Here is a 12,420-nt window from a genome sequence, read left to right as displayed (position 1 = left end):
CCAGAACATTGTACTTGTTCCTCTGCATAAATGCCAGAGTAGATTTTGATCAGTGTTTTGGGTCGTTGTCTTGTTGAAATATCTAGCCCCGGCATAACTTCAACTTTGTGACTGATTCCTCAACATTATTCTCAAGTATCTGCTGATATTGAGTGGAATCCATGCGACCCTCAACTTTAACAAGATTCCCAGTACCGGCACTGGCCACACAGCCCCACAGCATGATGGAACATCCACCAAATTTTTAATGTGGATAGCAAGTGTTTGTCTTGGAACGCTGTGTTCTTTTGCTGCCATGCATAACGCCCCTTGTTATGACCAAATAACTCAATCTTTGTTTCATCAGTCCACAGCACCTTCTTCCAAAATGAAGCTGGCTTGTCCACATGTGCGTTTGCATACCTCAAGTGACTCTGTTTGTGGCGTGTGTGCAGAAAAGGCTTCTTCCGCATCACTCTCCCATACAGCTTATCCTTGTGAAAAGTGCGCTGAATTGTTGAACGATGCACAGTAACACCATCTGCAGCAAGATGATGTTGTAGGTCTTTGGAGGTGGTCTGTGGGCTGTTTTTGACCGTTCTCACCATCCTTTGCCTTTGTCTCTCCAATATTTTACTTGGCCTGACACTTCTGGCCTTAATAAGAACTGTGCCTGTGGTCTTCCATTTCCTCACTATGTTCCTCACAGTGGACACTGACAGCTTAAATCTCTGCAATAGCTTTTTCTAGCCTTCCCCTAAACCATAATGTTGAACATTATGTTTTCAGGTCATTTGAGAGTTGTTTTGAGGCCCCCATGTTGCCACTCTTCAGAGGAGAGTCAAAGAGAACAACAACTTGCAATTGGCCACCTTAAATACCTTTTCTCATGATTGGATGCACCTGTCTATGAAGTTCAAGGCTTTATGGGCTCACCAAACCAATTGTGTGTTCCAATTAATCAGTGCTAGGTAGTTACAGGTATTCAAATCAACAAAATGACAAGGGTGCCCAAATGTATGCACATGTCTAATTTTGTTTTGATGTATATTGCACCTTTTTTGTTAATCCAATAAACTTAATTTCACTACTGAAATATTGCAGTGTCCTTCAGTTATCTGATAGATTAAAATGAAATTGCTGATCCAAACACCCAATTATTTATAAATGAAAATCATGGAAATTGTCAGGGGTGCCTAAACTTTTGCATACGACTGTAATAATAACTTTTCTAGAAGCATTTTTGCTAATAGAAGTATATTGCAAAAATGTTTCTATTTAAAAATTAATTGCAGCAATTTACATGTTAATTTTCGCCTTTCTATCCTTTTAATTAAGTATAGGCTAAGACAGTGAGCAGATATTATAATGACAATTCTTTGAATTTCGGATTCCCATGGATAGGTGATTCTTCGCACCACTAAACATTCATCGCTGACAAAAAGATGTAGAGTTTTTCTTATATTCGCGAGACCTGTACGTAAAGCAAGTGCATTTTACTTATGGTGTAACAAAAGGTTCTAACCAAGTACTGGAAACCGATTATTGTTGATGAGCATGTTGCAAACAATATTTCATTTTTACAACGTCTTACTATAAAATATATATTGTAATAGAAATTGAATAAAGACAATGATGTGTTTACTGTAACATACTATACATTTGTAGTAACTTACACAAGAGTTCAGCATTAAAGTGATGGTAAATCCAAGCGTTAAAGAGACATTAAACACAAATTGGAGACTACATGATTAGGAACCTTCATATATAATAATAATTGTGCAATGAAAACTGCAGTTTTATTTTGTTAATTGAGTATATTGTCTTATGTTTATTCTTTTCACTGATTTCGCTGCCCCGCTAAACAAAAAAATCCTTGCTAAACAATAACAAACTAATATTCAGATGAAACAGACAGTCTGTGAGGCTGAGAAAGTTTGTACTTTTTAATTTTTACCTTATGTTGATCTTTTAATAAAGTTTTTAAACTTTTACACACTACTTGGAAGCATCTTTTTGTTAAAGCACTTACCTTCCCCTACAACAGTGGGTCAAGTTTAATGGTTCTTTAAAAAAAAGCTAGGATTTACCATCCTTACAAATAAACTGGGCTTTCATTGATCACTTAGTAAAAAAAGGGTGCTAAACTCACCCTGTCTGTGCTACAGCTCCTTGCTAAAGTTAGCGCCTTCAGCCGCCCACAACAAAGCGATCTCAATGAGGTGACGTTTCTACCTCTAAGCCAATAGCCGCGCTAGTCATCTGACAGTGTCCTGTAGGCTAGCACGACTATTGGTTTAGCAGTGGAAACATCACCTAATTGGTAAAGAGCGCTGTGCCGTGGGCGGTCGGAGGTGCTGACTTTAGGGAGGTGCTGCTGCACAGACAGGGTGAGTTTAGCATTCTTTTTTTTTTTTAATAAGTGATCAATGAAAGTGCAGTTTATTTTTAGTAATGGTAAATCCTATCATTATTTAAACACTCGGATTTACCATCACTTTAAGAACGCAGGTGTACTGCAACAGTAATTTGCATAGCCAAGAGTGCCACAGTCTGAAAACCTTTGAGAACCCTTGAAGTGATCTATGCAGACTAATAACTCTTTAATATATGAATAATCTTGTGTTTCCTTGTGATAGGCAGTTTTGATAAACAAAACCTTGGGGATACAAAGGGTTAGTTTTATTATAAAACAATGTTCCAATTATTAATAATGCTTTGCTATATCTATATTTTGAGTAACGTTTTTTTTATGTGCTGGCTTTGTTGACCTTTAGCTCTGAAAGCTGATGACGTAGTTTGACGTTTTAAATATACAAAGTTGCAGACTTCATTACTTTCTGGAACTTGAAAAAGCCAATTTTTCTTTGAGTGTGTATCAATGTTTATAACATTTGCTGCTCTGATTTCTATTTTAAAACATGAGGTTTACCTTTCTTTCCCAAGGTATAATTACACATTTATCTTACTCAGAGAATAACAATATCTTGCATAAAGCAGAGGAATCAACTATTTACATATTTAAAGGGATGTTGTATTTACCCCCCCCCCCCGCCCCCAACATTCACTTTTTTTGGGCCCTAGAAACTTTGAAAATAAATTTAAAGTAAAACCTGTTTAAAGAGACTCAAAACCTAACTGTTCCCATAAAAAATTATACTTAATTTTTTAAACTTTCTAACCTTACATATTCAGTAAGAAATAAACAGCTAGATTACGAGTTGTGCGTTAGGGTAAAAAAGCAGCGTTTAGAGGTCCTAACGCTGCTTTTTTACGCCCGCTGGTATTACGAGTCTTGAAGGTTTAGGGTCACCGCACACTTCTTTGGCCTTATCGCAAAACGACTTACGTAAACTTTGTAAAGTCTTTTTTCTATGGGACTTCCATAGCGCTGATATTACGAGTCTGTCCTGGGAGGCCAAAAAGTGAGCGGTACACCCTACCCCATCAAGAGTCCTAACGCATTTAAAAGTCAGTAGTTAAGAGTTTTATGGTACAACGCCGTAACATAAAACTCATAACTAAAGTGCTAAAAAGTACACTAACACCCATAAACTACCTTTTAACCCCTAAACCGAGGCCCTCCCGTATCGCAAACACTATAATAACATTTTTAACCCCTAATCTGCCGCTCCGGACACCGCCGCCACCTACATTATATTTATGAACCCCTAATCTACTGCTCCCAACATCGCCGACACCTACATTATATTTATTAACCCCTAATCTGCCGTCCCCAATGTCGCCGCAACCTACCTACACTTATTAACCCCTAATCTGCTGCCCCAACGTCGCTGCCACTATAATAAACATATTAACCCCTAAACGGCCGCACTCCCGCCTCGCAAACATTAGTTAAATATTATTAACCCCTTATCTGCCGTCCCTAACATCGCCGCCACCTACCTACATTTATTAACCCCCAATCTGCCACCCCCAACGTCACCGCCACTATACTAAATGTATTAACCCCTAAATCTAAGTCTAACTCTAACACCCCCTAACTTAAATATAATTAAAATAATTCTAAATAAAAATTCCTATCATTAACTAAATAATTCCTATTTAAAACTAAATACTTACCTATAAAATAAACCCTAAGCTAGCTACAATATAACTAATAGTTACATTGTATCTATCTTAGGGTATATTTTTAATTTACAGGCAAGTTTGTATTTGTTTTAATTAGGTAGAATAGTTATTAACTTTTTTTTTTAGTTTTAAATAGGAATTATTTAGTTAATGATAGGAATTTTTATTTAGATTTATTTTAATTATATTTAAGTTAGGGGTGTTAGGGTTAGACTTAGATTTAGGGGTAATACATTTAGTATAGTGGCGGCGACGTTGGGGGCGGCAGATTAGGGGTTAATAAATGTAGGTAGGTAGGTGGCAGCGCTGTTAGGGATGGCAGATAAGGGGTTAATAATATTTAAATAATGTTTGCGAGGCGGGAGTGCGGCGGTTTAGGGGTTAATATGTTTATTATAGTGGCGGCGACGTTGGGGGCGGCAGATTAGGTGTTAATAAATATAATGTAGGTGGCAACGATGTCGGGGGCGGCAGATTAGGGTTAATAAGTGTAAGATTAGGGGTTTTTAGACTCAGGGTTCATGTTAGGGTGTTAGGTGTAGACATAACTTTTATTTCCCCATGGGAATCAATGGGACTGTGTTACTGAATTTTACTGAATGGGGAAATCGTGCATGAGCACGTACGACCAGCTCACCGCTGACTTAAGCAGCGCTGGTATTGGAGTGTGGTAATGAGCAAAATTTTGCTCAACGTTCACTTCTTGTCTTTTAACGACGGGTTTCTGAAAACCTGTAATACCAGCGCTGTAGGTAAGTGAGCGGTGAGACAAAACTGTTCGTTAGCACCGCATAGCCTCTAACGCAAAACTCGAAATCTAGGCCAAAGTTTATTGAAACAATATACAATAAAATCCCCTTATCTCATTTACTATTTCAGAAGCAGAGCTCTGCAGCCACTCAGAAGTTATAATGCTAGTTTCTATAGAGAAAATGAGCGGATGCTCGATCTGACTTTTAGCTCTATAGAAGCTAGCGTTACAGTTTCAGTTTGGCTGTAGCACTGTAATTGAAGAGACAACCAGTTTATCAAGTGAGCAGTAGGACAAGTAAGGAAAAAGGGATTTGATTACACAAACTTTTGAATTAACTTTACTATTATTTCATTCAGGATTTAATATGTAAATATGTGTTAAATGTAACTACAGTTTTAATGTCCCTTTAAATGTAAATTCAAAACTAATACAGCAATATCATGTGTGTGCTTCCTGCTAATGGCTATGTCCTGCTAATATTAAAGTGATATGAAACCCAATTTGTTTCTTTCATGATTCAGATAGAGCATACAAATTTAAGCAACTTTCTAATTTACTCCTTTTATCAAATTCTCTTTGTTCTCTTGGTATCTTTATTTGAAAAGCAGGAAAGTAATTGTTTACCATGATTTTGAAAGACCAGCATTTAAAAATGCCATTTTTTTTGCCTGAGAAAAACTTTACGTATAAGTAATTTGAAACTGATACAGCCTTTGTGTACTTCTTCCTAATGGCCATGGCCTGCAAGGGACAAATCCCAGAATCTCTATTGGTTGATAGGGACAAGTCTCTACAACCCTCACACAAAAAAAATGTTTGCTTTCAGATTAAAGGGGCAGTCAACACCAGAATTTTTGTTGTTTAAATGGATAGATAATCCCTTTACTACCCATTCCCCAGTTTAGCATAACCAACACAATTATAATAATACACTTTTTAGCTCTGTGATTACAACAGAGGTATGTGCGGAACAGCGCACAGGTACACAATAGTGTCAAGGTAATAAAGAATGAGACCTTATATAAGGAGTAGGCGTTTCGGCCCTCCACGCCAAAAACCCCCACCATCAGACCCAGTGGTCTCCTCCAACCCACAGGTACGTATAGACAGTGGTATAGATAAGAAAATAGAGTGAACTCCAATAAAGAGATGCGATCAATATTTGCAGAAGAATACCATGCACAGCCTTAATGTAAGAAGTAAAAAGAAAAACATTTATTGGTATGCATTTAAAAGTACTACTCACGGAGTAGCGGTAAAGCTGATGATGTCATCTGACACGTTTCATGTGAATATCACACTTTCTCAAAGATAGATTGGGACAGGTGTTACCTACCTTAAGTAGCCGCAACAGTCTATCTCAAATCGTGACGAGTACTCTTTAGGGCCTAAGTACAATTCAGACTGCCCATTCTGAGCTTATAGATGTAGATTAACTGTTTCGTCTCATCTGGTGTGCACAAACGTCAGAAAGATTTCAGCAACACAATACAAAGAAAGAAAGTAGACAAAACATAAATAAAACTAAAACATTGGTTAAAAAACACTTAAAGTACATCAATCCAAGTGATTGCGTTTGTTATTGTAACCTTTACATTGCATCAATAACAATGCTATTTCATATGTGTAACGATTTAAATGGATAGAGGCATAAAGTTAAAAAAGCAAACCACAATTACATTGATTTCATATGCATAAATATAGGCATAGATAAACCACTCTACTACACTTGCAAGGTGTCATATAAGTATTTGCATTTTGTTATACATCCAGAGGTTACTGTAATTCATCAGTCTGAGTCATATTTATGTAAAAATTTGTATTAGTTACTTATGTTTCCAAACAGAGCTATAGTATGTACTGAATTTAGATGGATGTTTGGAGGAAATATATATATATATATATATATATATATATATATATATATATATACACATTGTTCCCTCTGTAAACTGCCCCTTATTTCAGTTCTTTTGACAGACTTGGATTTTAGCCAATCAGTGCTGACTCCTAGGTAACTCCATGTGTGTAAGCACAATGTTATCTATATGACACACATGAACTAATGCCCTCTAGTGGTGAACAACTGTCACAACGCATTCACATAAAAAGCGGTCTTCAAGGTCCAATAAATTAGCATATGAGCCTACCTATGTTTAGCTTTCAACTAAGAATACCAAGAGTACAAAGCAAAATTGATTATAAAAAGGAAATTCGAAAGCTGTTTAAAATGACATGCCCTATTTAAATCATGAATTTTTTTTGGGGACTTGACTGTCCCTTTAAAGAAAGAAACAAATGAATTACAATGTCCCTTTTAGGCTGTTAAAATAAGCATATAGCCACAAAAGCTCCCTCTTCTGGTGCCAAATCTTATGGGTTTGCAGAAACCAGTAATAAGTGTGCACTGAAAACCAGAAGGTATTATGTGGTGAGCCATAATCAGCTCTGGTGTATGCAGAGACAGACTGCCACTAGCCTTGTCTATACCCAGCAAGCATCTCTTCTGGGGCACATTTAATAACTGCTACTGGGTGTGAGCTGGCTAATGGAACCCAAAGCTTTGATTTTAACATCTAACACACAGCAGTATTAAATTATGCATTAGGGTCAAAGAGCAGTTTCCAATTGCTGGAGGATTTAAATGTTTAAGTGTCTCACTGCTGAAGAGGAAGATAATGGAAAGAGGATTTTAGCAGCCTTCAAACCTGTCTTATCTAGTTGTTTAAGCATATTTGGTGAGGCAGCCAGAAGCAGTTTGGTGAGGTTGTGGCATGTCCTGAAGGGGAGTTAGTGGTAGTGATAGCTGGGCGCAGAGCTCCTAACCTGTGGCAATATCTGGGATGGTTGGGAGGTGTGTGTGTGTGTGTGTATAGATGTGTATGCATGTGTGTGTGTGTATATAGATGTGTATGCATGTGTGTGTTTGTGTGTATATAGATGTGTATGCATGTGTGTGTGTATATAGATGTGTATGCATGTGTGTTTGTGTATATAGATGTGTATGCATGTGTGTGTGTGTATATAGATGTGTATGCATGCGTGTGTGTGTATATAGATGTGTATGCATGTGTGTGTGTGTGTATATAGATGTGTATGCATGTGTGTGTTTGTGTGTATATAGATGTGTATGCATGTGTGTGTGTATATAGATGTGTATGCATGTGTGTTTGTGTATATAGATGTGTATGCATGTGTGTGTGTGTATATAGATGTGTATGCATGTGTGTGTGTGTATATAGATGTGTATGCATGCGTGTGTGTGTATATAGATGTGTATGCATGTGTGTTTGTGTATATAGATGTGTATGCATGTGTGTGTGTGTATATAGATGTGTATGCATGTGCGTGTGTGTATATAGATGTGTATGCATGCGTGTGTGTGTATATAGATGTGTATGCATGTGTGTGTGTATATATAGATGTGTATGCATGTGTGTGTGTGTGTGTCTGTGTGTGTGTGATTGTGTGTATGTATAAATGTGTGTGTGGATGTGTATATATATATATATGTGTTTGTGTATGTATATATTAATGTGTGTATATGTATTTGTTTGTGTGTATATGTGTGTGATTGTGTGTATATGTGTGTGATTGTGTGTATATATATATATGTATAAGAGACAGAAGACAAGAGAGGCGCCTCATGTTTGTATCAATATGCTGAACCAAGTCATAACATCTGTAAAGCCAAGTGGGTACTCACGTTTGGCACAAGTACACTTGTGTACTAGTAGGTGCAGGCTGGTAGCTTGGGGGTGTACCAGCTAACCCTCTCCAGGTGTAGGTAGGTTGGAGCAGGAGGACCCTGCTATCCCAAATAATGGATGAAAAGTCAGTTGTGGCAGTTTAAACTGCTATAGATGAAGGTAAACCAGAGCTTGTATCATACCAATTAATTTATTAAAAACATATATGAAAAACATAAACAAGCAATGGTTTAAAATGCAACGCGTTTCTCAGCCCCAGCATGGGCTGTTTCATCAGGCATCTTCTTCCATGATTCAGATAGAGAAAACAATTTTAAACATTTCAATTTAATTACTATTATCTAATCTGCTTCATTCATTAGATATTCTTTGTTGAAGAAATAGCAAAACACGTGGGTGAGCCAATCACATGAGGCATCTATGTGCAGCCACCAGTCAGCAGCTACTAACAGTCCTGGCCAAAAGTTTTGAGAATGACACAAATATTAATTTTCACAAAGTCTGCTGCTTCAGTGTTTTTAGATCTTTTTGTCAGATGTTACTATGGTATATTTTAGTATAATTACAGGCATTTCATAAGTGTCATATTGACAATTACATTAAGTCTATGCAGAGTCAATATTTGCAGCGTTAACCCTTCTTTTTCAAGGCCTCTGCAATAATTGCCCTGGCATGCTGTCAATCAACTTCTGGGACACATCCTGACTGATGGCTGCCCATTCTTACATAATCAATGCATGGAGTTTGTAAGAATTTGTGGGGGGTTTTATTCACCCGCCTCTTGAGGATTGACCACAAGTTCTCAATGGGATTATGGTCTGGGGAGTTTCCTGGCCATGGACCCAAAATGTTGATGTTTTGTTCCCCAAGCCACTAAGTTATCACTTTTGCCTTACGGCAAGGTGCTCCATCATGCTGGAAAAGGCATTGTTCGTCACCAAACTGTTCTTAAATGGTTGGGAGAAGTTTCTCTTGGAGGATGTTTGTACCTTGACAGAGAAACAATCAGAAAGGGGCAGGACAATGATTGGCTGACATGTCCAGGTGCTTTATATCTGATTGGCTACAGCAAAATATATGACAAACAACACCCAACAGGCTTTTCATGGGATGTGTCCCTGAGTTGCAAAACACTTTAAATTGTGCTACCAAAATGTTTTTAAAACATTTATTTTGTCTGCCATGCAGTGATTAAATTAAATTTTCCAATTTAATTCTGTTATCACATTTGCTTAATTCATTTACTATCCTTTGTTGAAGGAACAGCAATCCACTATTCAGACACATCAGGTGAGCCAATTACAGGAGGCACTGCTGTTCCTGAGTCCACCTAGGTATACAGTACTTTCCAACAAAGCAACTTAGATAATAGAAGTAAATTGAAAAATTGTATAACAAGGTAATTTTCTATTAAAGGGACACTCAAGTCAAAATTAAACTTTCATTAATCAGATAGAGCAGCAATTTCAAACAACTTTCCAATTTACTTCTGTTAACAAAATGTGCACTGTCTTTTTATATTTATACTTTTTTAGTCACCAGTTACTACTGAGCATGTGCAAGAATTCACAGCATATACTATAAGAATTTGTGATTGGCTGATGGTTGTCACATGATACAGGGGGAGTGGAAATATACTTAACTTTGAAATTTATCAGAAAAAATCTACTACTCATTTGAAGTTCAGACTAAGTGCTATTGCATTGTCTATTGTCTCTCATGTATTTGTTTTTATGCAAATCTACTGTATTTACTGGTCCTTTAATAGGAATATTAGTTTTCTTTCCATACTGATATAAAGTCAGAAAAGCAATTTTTCCCTTTTATATATGTCCCTTTTAGTAAATTGTCATACTGATTGGAAAAATGGATAAATCTTATTTTGTAAAGTATAACCGTGGAATAATTGTGTCTCTTTCTAAAGAAACAAATATTAAGTAAAATCCCTAGTCAGATTTTCATCCAGCTATTAATATGCTGTAAAGTATTTACATTTTCCCAGCATTTCCAAAAGCAGAGGACGCGTCTCTCACCCCCCCAGAGATTGCCTTGTGGGAACACATGAAGGAGAAAGGATGCAGGGAACAACCAAAGAAAAAGGGAGATGATTAAAAGACTTTAGAAGGAAGAGATTATAACAATAACTTCTGTAAAAAAAGGACAGGAAGAGGTTGAAACCACTGAGGAGCTGGTCTAGATTAATTGAAGAGGTATGAAAGACATCAATTTACATTAAAGGGACATTAAACACGAAATAAATGCTAGATAAAAGGAAGCATTCAAAGAAAAGATTAGTCTGAGAATAACGTAGCTGTTTAAATATTGACAAAATAAGTGTGAAGTTATGGGGGCCGCATTATCATTGTGCGAGCGGACATGATCTGATATTGCAGATCATGTCCGCTGCACATCGATAAATGCCAACAGCATACACTCTCGGCATTAATCATTGCCGCCCCCTGCAGATTGGCTGCTAGCAGGGGGTGTCAATCAACCAGATCGTATTCGATCGGGTTGATTTCTGGCGGTGTCTGTCCGCCGCCTCAGAGCAGGTGGACAGGTTATGGAGCAGCGGTCTTTAGACCGCTGCTTCTTAACTTGTGTTTCCGGCAAGCCTGAAGGCGCGCCAGAAACACGGAGCATCAAGCTCCATACGTATCTTAATAAATATGTCCAATGGGAGCTGTCATGTTATAACTTAGGTTACGTTCTCTGCTGTGGCCAATTAGGGACAGTTATAAATAGGTCACTAGAGTGTCCAGCCAATCGCTGAGTGGAATATAACAGTGTTCTGCACTTCCACTTCTAACAGGAACTGAAAAGCTCACAATTTCAGAATGGAATTACAGGAAAAGGGGACAAAATAAATAATTAAAGCATATTACATTTTTTTAATATATACTATTTATTATTTTATATTGCTATCTCAAAGTGTTTAATGTCCCTTTAATGAATGAATTATATCCCTGTATAGTGAGTTTAAATATACATTTCTTGTTCATAATCTTTTTTTGCTGTAATAAAACACCTATTTTTAGTCTGTATCATTCTCTTCAACTATAAACTTCATTTTGACCCTTCTAAACGAAGGCTATGAAAGCCTTAGCCTAGCCAATTAGATTTTGCCATAGAACCATAGAGAGCAATAGAATCCATGTTCCCAAGGTCAATTGTTATCTAGTTAGGAGGTAGGACGGAGCAAGCTTAAATTGATATGAAACACATTTTTTCTTTCATGATTCAGATAGCGAATACAATTTTACACTACTTTCCGATTTACTTTTATTATCTAAGTTGCTTAGTTCTCTTGGTATCCTTTGTTTGAAAGCATACCTATGTAGCTGCTCATTGGTAGCTGCACATATATGCCTCTTGTCATTGGCTTACCCATTGTGTTCAGCTAGCTCCCAGTAGTATATTGCTGCTCCTTCTAAAAAGGATTTTCAACAAAGGTTACCAAAAGAACAAAGCAAATTTGATATTAGAAGTAATTTGGAAAGTTGTTTAAGATTGTATGCACTGTCTGAATCATGAAAGATAAATTTAAAAAAAGGATGCTGGATTCCTATTGGCTTGGCAGCTCCTATGTGTATCTGGCCCATAACAAATTTTGTGGCCAATCCCACTTCCTGTATGATGAGATCTTGTCAAACATGGCTGTTATATCTTTCTAAACTAAGTTAATAGTCCTATAGCTGTTTAGGACTTTTTTAAAGGGACGGTAAAGTCAAAATTAAACTTTTATGATTCAGATAGAGCAGGCACTATTAAGCAACTTTCCAATTTACTTCTGTTATCAAATTTGCTTTGTTCTCTTGGTATTTTTTATTAAAGAGTTAAACTAGGTATGCTCATAAGAGCTCAGGAGTGTGCACGTGTCTTTAG

This window comes from Bombina bombina, chromosome 10 (genome assembly GCF_027579735.1).
Source record: "Bombina bombina isolate aBomBom1 chromosome 10, aBomBom1.pri, whole genome shotgun sequence".
Lineage (NCBI taxonomy): Eukaryota > Metazoa > Chordata > Amphibia > Anura > Bombinatoridae > Bombina > Bombina bombina.
Note: the sequence above shows the minus strand (reverse complement) of the source record.